The sequence below is a fragment of the Corvus hawaiiensis genome, chromosome 17, assembly GCF_020740725.1.
Source record: "Corvus hawaiiensis isolate bCorHaw1 chromosome 17, bCorHaw1.pri.cur, whole genome shotgun sequence".
NCBI lineage: Eukaryota > Metazoa > Chordata > Aves > Passeriformes > Corvidae > Corvus > Corvus hawaiiensis.
The window spans coordinates 8,890,945-8,904,044 of NC_063229.1; the positions used below are offsets into that span (position 1 = coordinate 8,890,945).

Genomic DNA, 13,100 nt, shown 5'->3' on the forward strand with positions numbered 1-13,100 from the left:
GCCCCCGCCGCCCCGACCCGCCCGGGATGCGGATGGGGAGAGGCGCCCGCCCGGAGCCTCGCACCTTCCGCCGCCCCCCCGATCCCCATCCCCGTCCCCGTCCCATCCGGTGCTGCCGCCTTCCCCGGGCGCTGCCGGCGCGGGGGAGGTGGGGGGGGCGGCGGTGCCCCGCGCCCGCAGCCGTGCACCTGCCCCCGCGGGGGGGCCGCGCCGCCGCCCGGTGCGGGCCCCGCCGCCCCCCCGCCCTGTCCGATCACGTTCGCCCGGCATTTCCCATCCGCCCCACGGCCGGGGACAGGGCTGCAGTCAAGGGCAGCGGGCGGCGGGGAGGGGGCGCCGGCACCCCCCGCCCCCCCGCGCCGCCGCCGCGCCCTGCCCGCCCCGCCGCCGCGCCGTGCCGAGCGGAGCGGAGAAGAGCGGAGCGGAGCGGGGCGAGTCTTGCCGAGCCGAGTGGAGCGGGGCGAGCCCGGCCGCCGCGCTGAGCCCGGCCCCGGCGTCCCGCGGCGCTGCCCGCCCGGCGCGGCCGCCGCAGCCGGTGCCCCGGGGGGTGCGGGCAGCGGCAGAGCCCGGATTAGGGCAGCCCCCCCGCCCGCTCGCGGGCCGCTGTCCCGGGAACTCCCCCGCCGGAGCCTCATTGTTCGGCGCCCGGCCGGGCCGGGGAGCGGGGCACCGGCCGCCGCCTCCCTCCCTCCTCCCGCCGCCGCCCGGGGCTGCCCCGCCGCCCCATTGTTCCCGTCCCGAGCGTGTCCCGCTCCCCGGCGCGGGGGGAAACGCGCAACTTTGGCGGCCCCGGCCCCGCGCAGGGAGCGCCCGGCGGGGCTGCCCCGACCCCGGCCCCGCGCCCCCCGCCATCCCCCGCGCCCCTCTCCGCCCCGCCGGGACCGCGGGCACCGGAGGGCTCTGGCAGGGATTTTTTTCCCCCTGTCCCTCCCCGCCTCTCCCGCTGCTGCTGCTGCTGCTGCCGCTGCTCTGAAGGGTGCAGTGTTTTCTGTGCACACAGACTCCAGCATTGATGTGGCTGGAGGATGCTTCCATTGAGGGCAGCCCATCTGTGGCAAATGCTTCTAAACGCACTATTTACCTCCCATCTGGTCCGCCTGATTATTGGGGGGAGGGGGAAGGGTCATTATTTCTCCCTCTCACTTCGTGGTGCTCAGAGGCTCCTTTCTTTCTCCCCTCTCAGCCCCCCTCCCCCATGCCATGCCCCAAAAAAATTCTTTGCGATTTTTTTTTTTTTTTTTTGAAACCTCTTAGCAGCCCTCCTCTATCACTCCCCCTGTGCCAGGAGCCCCGGAGGAGGGCGGATTAGGAGCTGTACCCCCTTTCACAGACCCAGCACTCCCTCCCGGGTCCTCTCCATCCAGTCAGCGACTCTATCCCAGATCTTCCAAATGCTGCAGAGTCATGGTACCCCAGAGAGGCCGAGCCAGACTCCCTCGACCCCGCTGCTCGCTAGACGCCCCCTCCCCTTTGTCCGAGAGGAAGTCCCGAGGGTCAGCGGCTCAACCAGGCCGGTGCAAGCCCGCATATTCCCAAAGGGCCTCTGCACAGATGAAGTTTCAGCGAGGAGCATGCCTAGGCCCCCGCATCTTCCCTGGCAGAGTCCCTGCAGGCTACAGACAGGCGTTACACCCAGGCTCCCCTAAACCAACAAACACAAGCAGATATATCCTGGGGGACAACCGAATTTTCCAAGGGGCAATACAGCTTATTTCCCAGTGCTTAGATGCCTGCCAGATGTTAAGACTGGGAGCACTTTGCAGAGCCAATGGCTGTAGGGAGAGCAGTCATCACAGTCCCCCAAACCTTCCAAAGTGGGGTCTGTAGAAGTTGTTGCCTCCTGTTCCTTTGGTCCTGGTCTCCCTGGCCCCACTGTGCCATTCCCTGGCAGGAATCCCATGGACCATTTCAGATGGGTGCAGTTGGGAGTTTGGCTTTGCCAGAACCGGCTCTCAAATTTAGAGATAACTTGTCAGGGATTTTCTTCAGCTCCTTGTAATTCGGTGCTCTCCTCATCCTTGGTGGTTTGGGTTGGGTTTGGGATGTATTTCGTTGCTCTCAGGCACACAGTCAAATAATTCATGAATCTGACCTGAGGCTTTTGCTGGACAGTAACGCCTGGATTCTGGTTTAATGTCTGTTCAGCTGCTTTTCCCAAATACTTCTGGAGCAGTGTTTCGGTTGCTTTTCCCTGGCTGTGCTCCTCAGCAATCTGATCCGGCTCGTCCTGTCCGCTCGCCCTTCCCCGAGCACATCTGCGGGCGAGCACCGTTCTGGGGATGTCCCCCGCTGCAGGCACAGGCGGAGCCCCCACCCCGGGTGCAGTGAGGGGGTGGTAGGGGGTGCGTCCTGCGCTGCTCTCACCGCAGGTCGCCACAGGAAATCTGAGGGACCAGGAGGGAAAACTGGAAAAGAGGTGGTAAAGAGCATGTAGAGGGCAGCAGTGGGGATAAGATTTCCTTTCCCTGACAGGGCTGGAGCCACTCCTCCTCTGTAAAATAATAATAATAATGATAATCCCAACCCCCCAAAATAATCACGCCCCCCCCCCAGCAAGCCAGCAGAGCTGTTCCTTTTGGCTTGTGCACCCTGAGCTGGTTTGTGTATTTTCTGCACATCTGTAGTGAAAAATTAATTAACATGTGGTTATTATTTTCTCTCCTGAGTAACTTTCCCTTGCCCTCCTCCAGGCCTCTCATCAGAACAGGCCTAATCAGATTTGGGTGGCTTGAGAGCGGGGACTGTGCACTGAGAAGGGGGCATCTGCCTTAGGTGGTGGTCAGAGCAGATGGTGGTCTTCTCAAAGAATGCACTGGGAATAGGAACAGCAGTGCGGACGGATGTCTGGCACAGAGACTGTTCACATTTCTTTTTCCCAGATGAACGTCCCAAAGATGCTGGACATTTAACACATACAATTAAAAAAGCCCTACACAGATAAACACAGGCGGTTTAGCGGCGTAGGACATTGTTGCCTGACAGCCCTATTCACACACGGGCTGGACGCTGCATCTTTTAGGTCAGAGTGCTGGAAAAAAATACATTTAGGCTGTAGTGAAGAGGAGGAGGAGGAGGGTATCTTTGTGTGCTACTGCAGCACAGACAATGGATACAGCCCAAAGTGCCCAGATCTGCCCTTCTTTCCCATGGCTGACATACACTAAGGTGTGAACCCCCTCATTATCCGTGGGCTGGACCGAATCCTGGCACTGGATGGGCAGCACTCATCCTTCTCCCCAGCTTTGCTAAGAACTGTGGGAGAATTTGTCCATGACAAGGTGCTAAGATGCAGTTCATTATAATCTCATGTCCCTCTTGTCCTAAGCATTTAGCATCATTTAGACAGTCTTTCCAGACAAACGTGGAGCGAGATGGAGCCACAGTGCAGGGAAATGGACAGCGCTCGGTGACAACCGGCGGAGCAGATGGCTGTGGCCGGAGCAGCGGGTGTGCAGGGGAGGGTTCTCCTCAGACTTCGGCTCGGGCGTTAGCTGCTCTCTAAATCGATGCTGTACTTGGCCGTGTGTGGTGGGAGCTTGTCACAACTCTGGCGCGGCGGCCAGGACAGATTCGTGCTGGCAGGCCGTGATGCAGGCTGGGGGGCTGCGGGATGAGCAGGGGAAGCCTGCCGTCAGCCAGCCCTTCAGGGGCTGCGCGGAGCCGAGGGGACCAGGCAGGCTCTGCAGCACTGCCCACGTTTGATTCTGCTTTGCTGCTCTCTCCCCGTCCCCCGCAGCGCTGACACGAGGCTCTGGGGCTCTGTAGGCATCGCTAACAGGATGAGGGCATTGCTCGAGTGGGTTGCTGCTGTTGTACAGGTACAGCTCACCTGTGCCAGCTCCCCCGGAACCAGATGTTCAAAATTATTTCACGATTGTGCCTGGTGAAACTCACCCAAGGAACGGTGCTGGGGTGGGGGGAGCACTGGAAATATAATTGGTGAGTCCAAAATGCAAAATGGATGGAGGCTTTCTCTGACAGCAGGAAAACTATCCCACAGGACAGTGGATAAATATCACAGTACAGCCTATCCCTAAACTCATTTTAGCTACAGAGACAGGGAGTGTTGTGCTGTGAAAGCTGCGGTGCCAGGCCGTGGGACAGCACAGCACAGTGGCAGAATGCCGGAGCAGAGGAGCCGGGCATGTCAGAAAGATGCTGCTCCAACAGCTAATAGAGGCTACATTTTTCCTGATACAAGTACCCTTCAATGCCCATATTCAGTGCCCCAAAAAGCTGCACATCTATAACCTCTAAGAACATCAGTCAACAGAAGGTTTTCACGGCGTGAATAACCACTCAGACTTTCTGGGGACTTCAAGTGATAAAAAAAATAAATCAAGACCGTTCAGAAGAGTCTTAGACAAGGCAGATGGGCCTGAGGGTATTATCTGAGAAATTGTCTATTACTCCCGTTGCACCAGCCTTACTTAGAGCACGCAGAGCTTTCACCTGCGGAGAGATCCCACCCTGAGCACACGGGGCAGCATCAGCTTTTCCAACGAGTGGAACCAGTGGCAGGTTTACATTTAAAGGTGCCCTTAGGAGACTGGAAGAATTCTGGCCTGGGTGTGTGGTCCCATTCAACCCCATCTAAAGAAAATCTTCTGCATTAGCATCCCCTCCAGATTCAGCTCCAAGTTTGCACAACATCAGTCACAGATTTTACATCTGAAGCTGCTCATGGTAAGAGTCAAAGAGAGCAGTGACACCCAATCCCCTGGGCCCAAGAGCTGGCTTAGGCTCACCAGGCAGTAGCTGAAACCTTGGCAAGGTGAATTTAAAGAGCTCTGATGATCCGCAGTCACACAGACTGGCAGAATGAAGTTCCTCACTGAGCTGGGAGCAGAAGATCTGGCAGCAAAGCCCACTTGCAGCTCCTGCTCACTCCCACCCCTTCAGGAGAGCCCACTGAAGCCACTTCTAAGGATAAGGGGGAAACCAGCATCTCATTCAGTCCTTGCTTTATGTCTGCCAAGCCTACAAGCCTGATTACAGGCAGTCCCACTGTGGTCATTAGTACCATGTCCCAGCTCCAGAGATCCCACCATCCCAGCCACCCTCATCCTTGGGTGCTGGCTTTGGTCACCAGCACTCGTGAGACCTGGAGCCCCATCAGCAAAGGTTCCAGTTCCCAATACATGTCTGACCAAACAGGTTCTGAAAAACTAACTCTGCCATCTACACCGCACATCCTACACGATTCCAGAAACAGGCATGGCATTGCTGATCTGAGAGGAGAAGTATTGTTTGGATAACATTTATCCAAAAGTTATCTCTTTGACCCACAATTGTTTTCATATTTGTTGTTCTCAGAGGGTGTCACTCTGAGGAAGGTCCAAAAGCAAACAACCAAAGCACAGCTCTGCCAGGCCTTGGTCAATGAGGCTGAAATGGGAAGAACCCCAGGCCGTTGTTCCCACACTCCAGGTTATGTCCCACCTTTGCACAGGAAGAGGATCCAAGCACTCAGGGCCGAGTTAATGAGGAGCAGAGAGGACTGGCTGTAAGGACAGTACATGGCTGTTCTCAGCTCTCCTCGTGGGCCATGGCTCAGATGGGCTTGCTCTGTCCACGGACAGAAGGGGGAATTTGGTCACTGACTAAAGTCTGCAGGAGAGCCCAGAGAGGCAGCCACAGTCCTTTCAGTGAGAACTTTCTCAGGACCATTCTCAGCAGTAATCTCCTGCTGATACAACTTGTTCAGTTTTGGTTTTACCATTATTTTAGGCTTGATATGAGCAGTCTGTGAACTTATGCTGTGGACAAGCAAATGGCAGGGAAAGCCCAGGGCTGTGGAGGAGCGTTGGTGGAGTGTCCATGCACCCGGCCTGGCCAGCATGGATGCTCTGGCATTGCCATGACAGAGGGATGCATATTCATATCTCTTTCTTTAGTGCAAATTATTAATTATCTTTCCCTGATCTCATATCAGCTGTGTCCACCTCTAAAGAATCGCATTGAGAATGGGCCAGAGCCACCCCTGAGCTTAAGTGTCTGGTTTAATTAGCTGATTGTAGCAAGGGCAGGTACCTGTTGGCCAAAATCATTGTCTTTGTTGGAAAGCTACTGACTTCCACTTTTATGGCTGGTGCCAAAGAATTGCAATTTATTTGAGGAGAAATAATTGCAGACAGTCTGTGCAGTGTGTGGGAGCAGAGAGCAGAGCAGAGGTTTGGGTAACAGTGTCCATGTCTGAGGTCAAGGGAGCAGCCTCTGGAAGTGGAGGGGAGGCTGGTTGTGTCTTCCTGGCGTGGTGCAGGGCCCTTCATGGAGTGACAGCCAGGAAGACAATGCTGTGTGAGTGGTTTCTCTGTCCTTGCTCTGCTTTGGCTTGGCAGCCCCAGAGGATGTATTTCCCTTCCAACAGACGGGCAAAGGCAATGCTGGTGGCTCTGATGGATTTGCTCCTCATCAAGTGGGAGGGAGTGCTCTGGAAAAGACAGGGTCACTCAGTCTCTGTGGCTCAAGTCTCGGCTTTCCAGTTGGTAGTGGGTTGCTTTTATGGATGTCTCTGGGCTAAGAATTCAGACTCACCAGGCATCCCCCCTAAAAGAGGAGACTAAAGTTTGGGACTTCTCTCCTGGCTTGCATTTGAAGGAGGGATCTCAAAGCAAATACCGAGTCATCTGCTCATCCACTCTGTGGTGACATCCAAAACCTTCTGGGTGTTGATGCTGCAGGTACCACCCACACTGGCTCCCAGGTGCTGCAGGGTGTTCCAGTTTGCAGTCTCACAGCACTGGGACAAGCAGCCAGTCCAGGGAAGCTGGTCCCTTGGGCATGCTTTTGGGTTTGCCGTTCCCATCCTCAGTTTGAACGCTGGTCGTGTGGCTCCCAGAGCTGGGAGGAGGCCTGCCTGCTCCCGCTCACCTGCGCCGGGCGTTTGGATCCGGCAGAAAGCCCTTGAGCTGGTGACAAAGGTCTGGATGTGGGCTGGAAAGTACAGTCCTGTCTCTTAGCAACTGGTTCCTACCTCTGAGCTCTCGGAGCCGTGTGTGGGACAGAGAGCATCAGTCACGCTCCCGCTGCCGCAGCAGCGACGCGCCGAGGAGGGGATGGGGGGATCAGACCGACTCCAGCCACCGCCGAGGCGCTTAAAGAAGCTCAGGCATTTCTAGCACAAGCAGTCATCTGTGAGCCCAATCAAAGCTCCGGTTTAATTGCTTTCCTCGTGCCCTTCTCTGCCCGGCCAGCGAGCGCCGATTGGCTGCGGCAGCGGTGCCTGCCGGCACCCAGAGCCTGCTCCCCACCGCGCTAGGGTGGGGACGGCGGAGGGAGGAGGAAGAGAGAGGACCGTGTATTTCTAAAGAAATTCGGCGTCCTCGGGTCCTCCCCTGAACTCCTCCGCAGGGCACCTGGGAATCCCCGTCCTCTCAGGGGCATTTGCATGGCTGTTTTCCCTCTCAGGGCTTGTTCTGCTGCTTCACCCTCGTGTTTCCTCTCTCAGCCCAAAGCAGCTCCTCTCTGCTGAGCGTTTCTCAGGGGCTCCCTTGCCAAGCACTGTTTCGTAAACATTTTCACGAATCCTCTGCTTTGTCCTCCTAATTAACCATCCAATTGGCCCCCGATGGAGCCTTCACCTCTCCTGTGAAGATCCTGCTCGCACAGATTATAACCTGTCAGCTGCCAATTTATTCCTCACACAGAGGGCAGGTTGTATTAATTGTCTGCCTTCCCTACCCCGCTTGCTTTGCCACCCCCCCTTTCCTCTGCTCCCAAAAGCATCCCTGTTTGGAGACACAGACTCACAAAAGACCAAGGAGAGCCAGATGTGAGGGCAATCCATATGCCCCATGTGTCCAGCCTGCAGTGATGTGGCACTGAAACCACATGTGATGGGATGAAGTGTCACACCTTGGAGAGGGATCTCTGTGGATAGATTACCACGACAGAGTGTTTAAGACCATGCTTGACTTCTGCTCCCCCCACGTGTAGTCTCAGTTAAGAGCTCAAAAAAATTCCACTTGGTCATCCCAGGTTAACGGGAAATCATTCCTGGGCTTATCTACAAGTCCAAGTTTGGCTTTTGGAAGGGTTGGGGTCCACCTAGAGTGGTTATGATGGAAATGAATCAGAATACAGAGGGGGTTTACCTGAATGCAAGGGGAGAACAAACAGATTTCCATCTGTGTCTGTCCCCTGTGGCCCCTGCCCTGACTCCCTGTATAGGACCCTCCAGCCTTGCAGAGCCAGAGCCCAGGATAAATACAAGTGTCTGCTCTCACTGAGGGCAGTGGACATATGTTTTCCTGGGTTCCCATGTCGGGAAAGGGTGTGATGGAGTCCAGCATGACCCGTATGGTTCCATAACGTCCCCATTTCTTGAACCCAGCGTGGGCTCGCGGGGAGCAGATGCGGTGGTCCTTGGCTGTGGCAATTGGTGTTTCCAGGCTCTGGCATCAGGGCCTGGCTGTGCTGAAGCCACTGTGGTGTGGTGCAGCTCAATCCCTGCTGTGCCCTGACCTGAAGAGGAGCCTGGTTTGAAAGGGAAGGGCAGGGCGTGCAGGCCTTTTTACCCCCCTCCAACATCCGCTGAGCTGTCAGCATTTCCCTAGAGGCCCATCTCGCTGTTCCTGTGGGAGTCTCTGACAGTGGCCCACATACTGGTAACTGCCAGGGCACAGGGAGCTGGCACTGGGATGCCACACATCCAGGGCTCAGCCTCTCAGCCCTGCCTGACCTTGATTCACTGTAGCATCATTTGTAACTGATTTTACATAATTTTTCTTACCACTGACAAGCTGAACTTCTGCCGCTGCTCCGTATCTCCTCCTCCTCAGTTTCATTTTGACATCACTGTGTTCTCACTGTAGGTGTGATGATGTCACCTGGCTGCCCTGATGGGTCTATTCCTAGGCATAGAGGGGTCACCTTGCTGTGACAGGTCGTTTCATCACTTGTTACAGTGCCTTGGCCCCCTCTGACTCAAAGGATTTTGCTTTGTGGGTGATATTTATTAGATTAGTGCTCAGTGCTGGGCAGATTGCTCATGGTGATAAGTTACTTCAAGGAAGAGCCACCTCTAGACATGTTCTGAGTTTGTGTTACAGCTACATGTTTTCAATATTCTTTAGATTCCTAGTTTTATATTTTTTTCAGGATGCTATGGAATATAAAACATTTCTGCTTGCAAAGGCAGTTTACCATTTCCCCCCCTTTTTTCCATTCTGGTAGCATTCTCCCCCAAATCACCTAAACCAAGATTCAAATGACATTAAGAAATCGCTGCCCACCTTTGCAGATATATTTTAAAAAATACCCAAACTCCTATTTTAGAATCATAGAATCCTAGAAGGGTTTGGGTGGAAATGGACCTTAAAGATCATCTTGTTCCAACCTTTCACTAGACACCTTTCTCTAGACCAGATTGCTCCAAGCCCAGTCCAACCTGACCTTGAGCACTTTCAGGTACAGAGCATCCACAGTTTCTCTGTGCAAACCCTGCCTGTTTCAAAATAGTAAGAAATACTGCAACATGATAATAATCCCCAGATAATAATGCTCGTGATCTCTTCCCTGTTGGCACCCACAGCGTGGCGCTTCTCCCGCACAGGTCCCGCACACCTCAGAGAGGAGTGTGATGCTCACCAGCTGACTGGGAGTGGGAAGTCCACAGCCCCAGGGAGCAATTTCCCTGGAAGGTCAGTCGCGTGCTCCACTCACGAGGCTGCAGGAACCATTCTCACCAAACCCAAGTGAAACAGTGCTCCAACAGCAGCTCAGGCTGCACCACGGCACCCAGTATTTTGTCATCCCTGAAAGAGCCGGCTCCCCCTCGCTCCTGGCCAGCAGGTGCAGGGTCACATTTATTGGGGATCACTGCGCTTGCCTCTGCCTGCCAGATCCAGCTGCTCCTGTGGCTTCCCCGCCAGCGCACAGCCCGGTGCTGGCAGGGAGGCAGCTCTGCTCTCTTGCGCCGTGCAAAATGTCCTCTGCCTCCCAGGCAGAGCCGGCATCCAAGGAGCCTCTAAGCAGGCATCCGAGCAAGAATCTCTTCCTGCTGGGCTTCCCCTCTGTCCTTCAGGCAGCCCTGGGATGGGTGGCAGCCCTGGGATGGATGACAGCCCCATCCCCAGCTGCCCACCAGACCCCGAGGACACCAACCTCCCCTCGGCACCCTGCACCTGGACCCTCTCCACAGCTGGAGGCAGGGCTGCCATTTCCAGGCCCGCCCCTCCCAGGCCGCTGTGTTTTCATTCCCAGGCCTGGGAGCCAGGAGAGGAATAAGCCGAGGTCAGAGCAAAGGCCTGGACCCATCCCCATGGCTCAGCTGCGGCGGCTGAAAGAGCAGCTTGCTCTGAAGAGGTGCCTGTGCCCTGTGAAAGACACACACCTCAGCTGTGTTTGCCAGCTAAAAATAAAGCACCCGGCTCCCCTCATGAGGAAGTATTTACTTTGGGGAAAAAAAAAAAAGTATTGTGTACAGTTCTGGGTAGAGAAACAATGTGAATGCCCCCAGTCCTGGCCTGAGTCAGCACAGAGTGTCGGGAAAATGACACAAAAGAAAAATCTTCTTGTGCCTCAGTTTCCCCAGGAGAAATGAACCCTCCTGGGCTAGAGGGATGCTCAGCTGCTCAGCAGGGCTGGGGCTGTTTTCACTGCAGTGAGTAGAGCTGGAGCTCTAAGTGCAGGATGGGGCTTTGTGTTTGCTTGGTGCAACAAGGCACAACACAAAATGCTCAGCATAGGGAAACACCATCAGCATTTTAGCAACTGCTTTTCTCCCCTTTTTCAACCAGAAATGATCAGAAAAATTTCTGAGCAAAATATTTCCAGGAGAAAAAAGAGCAAAATCTGTCAGTCAGAGCATTTCCCGTCATCTTCTTGTGGGTTCTTTTATTATGAGCAATACAGCTGATACTGTTTTCAGCCCAGTGTCTCCCCGGTGTCTATTTCTAAGGCACACACTGTGCCCATGACATGAGGGGCAAGAGGAAGAGGGAAGTTCGAGGAATCTAGCTTCTCTTTCTCCTCGCAGCATTAGCAGAGGGAGCCTGCTGTGGTTTAACATATCCCCCGCAAAAGCTGCTTTCATCCTACACCTAAATACCATGAGGAGTGAACTTCCTAAAGCCCCGGAGAAGTCTAAATATAGAAGCCAATCAAGGGCTGACTTCCCAGAGATGAGAAGTACCAAGAACAGTTTCTTGATCAAAAGTTGTAAGAGTCCATATTGAAATAAAACGTCTGTTTTGGTGCTGAAGCCTGTGCAGGAGAAGTAGTTGCAGAGGTGGGCTGTGTGCTGGTGGTGGCCACAGCACTGGCACGGGTGGACACTGGGAGGCCACAGGCTGCTCAGGGGGATGGACTTGAGGAATCACAGTGTTCAGAGGAAATTGTTGCCTGTGAGGGTGGCAAGGCACTGGCACAGGCTGCCCAGAGAAGCTGTGGCTGTCCCATCACTGGAAGCGTTCCAGGCCAGATTGGATGGGGCTTGGAGAAATCTGGTCTAGTGGAAGGTGTCCCTGCCCATGGCAGAGAGATTGGAACGAGATGGTTTTTAAGATCACTTCCAGTCCAAACCATTCCATGTTTCTGTGATCTCTGGAGCACTTGATGGGATGTCTCTAGCATTGTGGCAGGATTACATCCCATCCTGTATGTCACAGTTTCTGATCCCACTAGGTCCCAATTGCTTTGTCCTGTGCACATGCACTCCCTGGTCCAGCTGAGCATTTTTGTCAGAAGACCAAAATTTCCCTTAGAACAAAATACAACTTGTAGAAAATTAGAAAGGCACTTCAGAGAGGAAAGAGCAGCAGAGTGCTCAGACAAAACCCAAACCCCCCTTTTGCTCATCTCAAAAAAGGGATCTTCCTTTGTGCAGCCATAGGAACCACCCAGGGCTGGCAGAAAGGGCGAGGGATGGATGAGTGCCACAGGAATGGCACTGCTGCTGGTGTGGGCTGGGGAACCCATGGTCACACCATGGGGTCATTCCAGTGTGGGACAGGAAAACTCTGCTCCTGACCTGGCTGGGGACAGTGGCTGTGTCCCACAGCCAGCAGCAGCTGAAGCACAGACAGAGAGAACGACGTGGCCTGTCTGTGTGTACAAGGGAGGTGACCTTGAGGGACAGCTCGATACGGCTGGCCCCAAACCTCCAGCTCGGCTGTCCCAGGGATGAGGGTGACAGTGGCCCTTCCAGACAGCAGCAGGAAATTAGAGTTTAACGTGTGACTCTGTACTGGGGCGGGGAGATGCTGTGGTTGGGAGATACAGAAGGGAACGCTTTCATGTGGGAAGTGCAAGGAGAGGTGAGGGCAGAGGGTCTGCTCCCGGGCAGAGAGCAGAACGCAGCCATTATCAGGCAAGGCTCTGCTGGCAGGAAGCGGCTTTTGACTCACAGGAAGCTGAATTCGGCTGGTATCAGCCCCTCGCGCGAGGGCCAGGGCAGTGTTTTATCTGCTGGTGAGCACAGCAGATGGGGGAGCAGTCGGCACTCCCTCCCATCCCACTCCTGCTCCAGCAGTCCCAGTCTGATGGCCCTCCAGCTTAACCTCCTTGGAAAAGGGATGCTTCCCTGCGGAGCCGTGAAGCGGGGTAGCTTCCTGGGCTCCAGAAGAGCTGCCAGTCCCACTGGAGAAGGCAGATATCGCCCTGCCAGCCAGTGCAAGGGCAGAGCCAAGACCCTCCACGCTGCTGAGCCCAGAACAGGCAGTTCCTCTGGCAACATCTACCCCAGTCAGTCTGAAGAGGAGCTGGGAGCATGCAGGCTTTGGAGAGCTCAGGTTAAATGCTCCCAGATTCTCGCAAACCCAAGTCCAAGTTGGGGAAGGGCTTGCAGGGTTAAGAAGTCCTGTGCATGAAGCCTGCTGTCATCCCTTGGCCTCCCTGGAGCTGCCTGGGTTGGGAGTCTGGTTTCGCTGGGGTGGTGGCAGCTTGCCGGGGCTTGGGGTGGAGGTCACCGCGGGCAGCATGGACTGGATCAGGTGGCAGCTGCTGGCCGTAGATCTGCCCCACAGAAAACAGGGTTAGCTCATCAGTGCTGCCCTTCGGCTGTGAAAACCTCCCATTATGGTAGTTTTCACACCCAGGCCAGGCTGCTGAGGAATGGCCACAGGGGCTGGTGGAGACACAGCAGGTTGCTGGGAGCA

General features: G+C 55.3%; 1 protein-coding gene across 1 annotated transcript in view; it reads left to right on the forward strand.

Moving 5' to 3' along the window:
• The window catches only part of NOL4L (nucleolar protein 4 like), a 64,042-nt gene that overhangs the window by 859 nt on the left and 50,083 nt on the right, over window positions 1-13,100 (forward strand). The gene's annotated exons all lie outside the window — the stretch shown is intronic.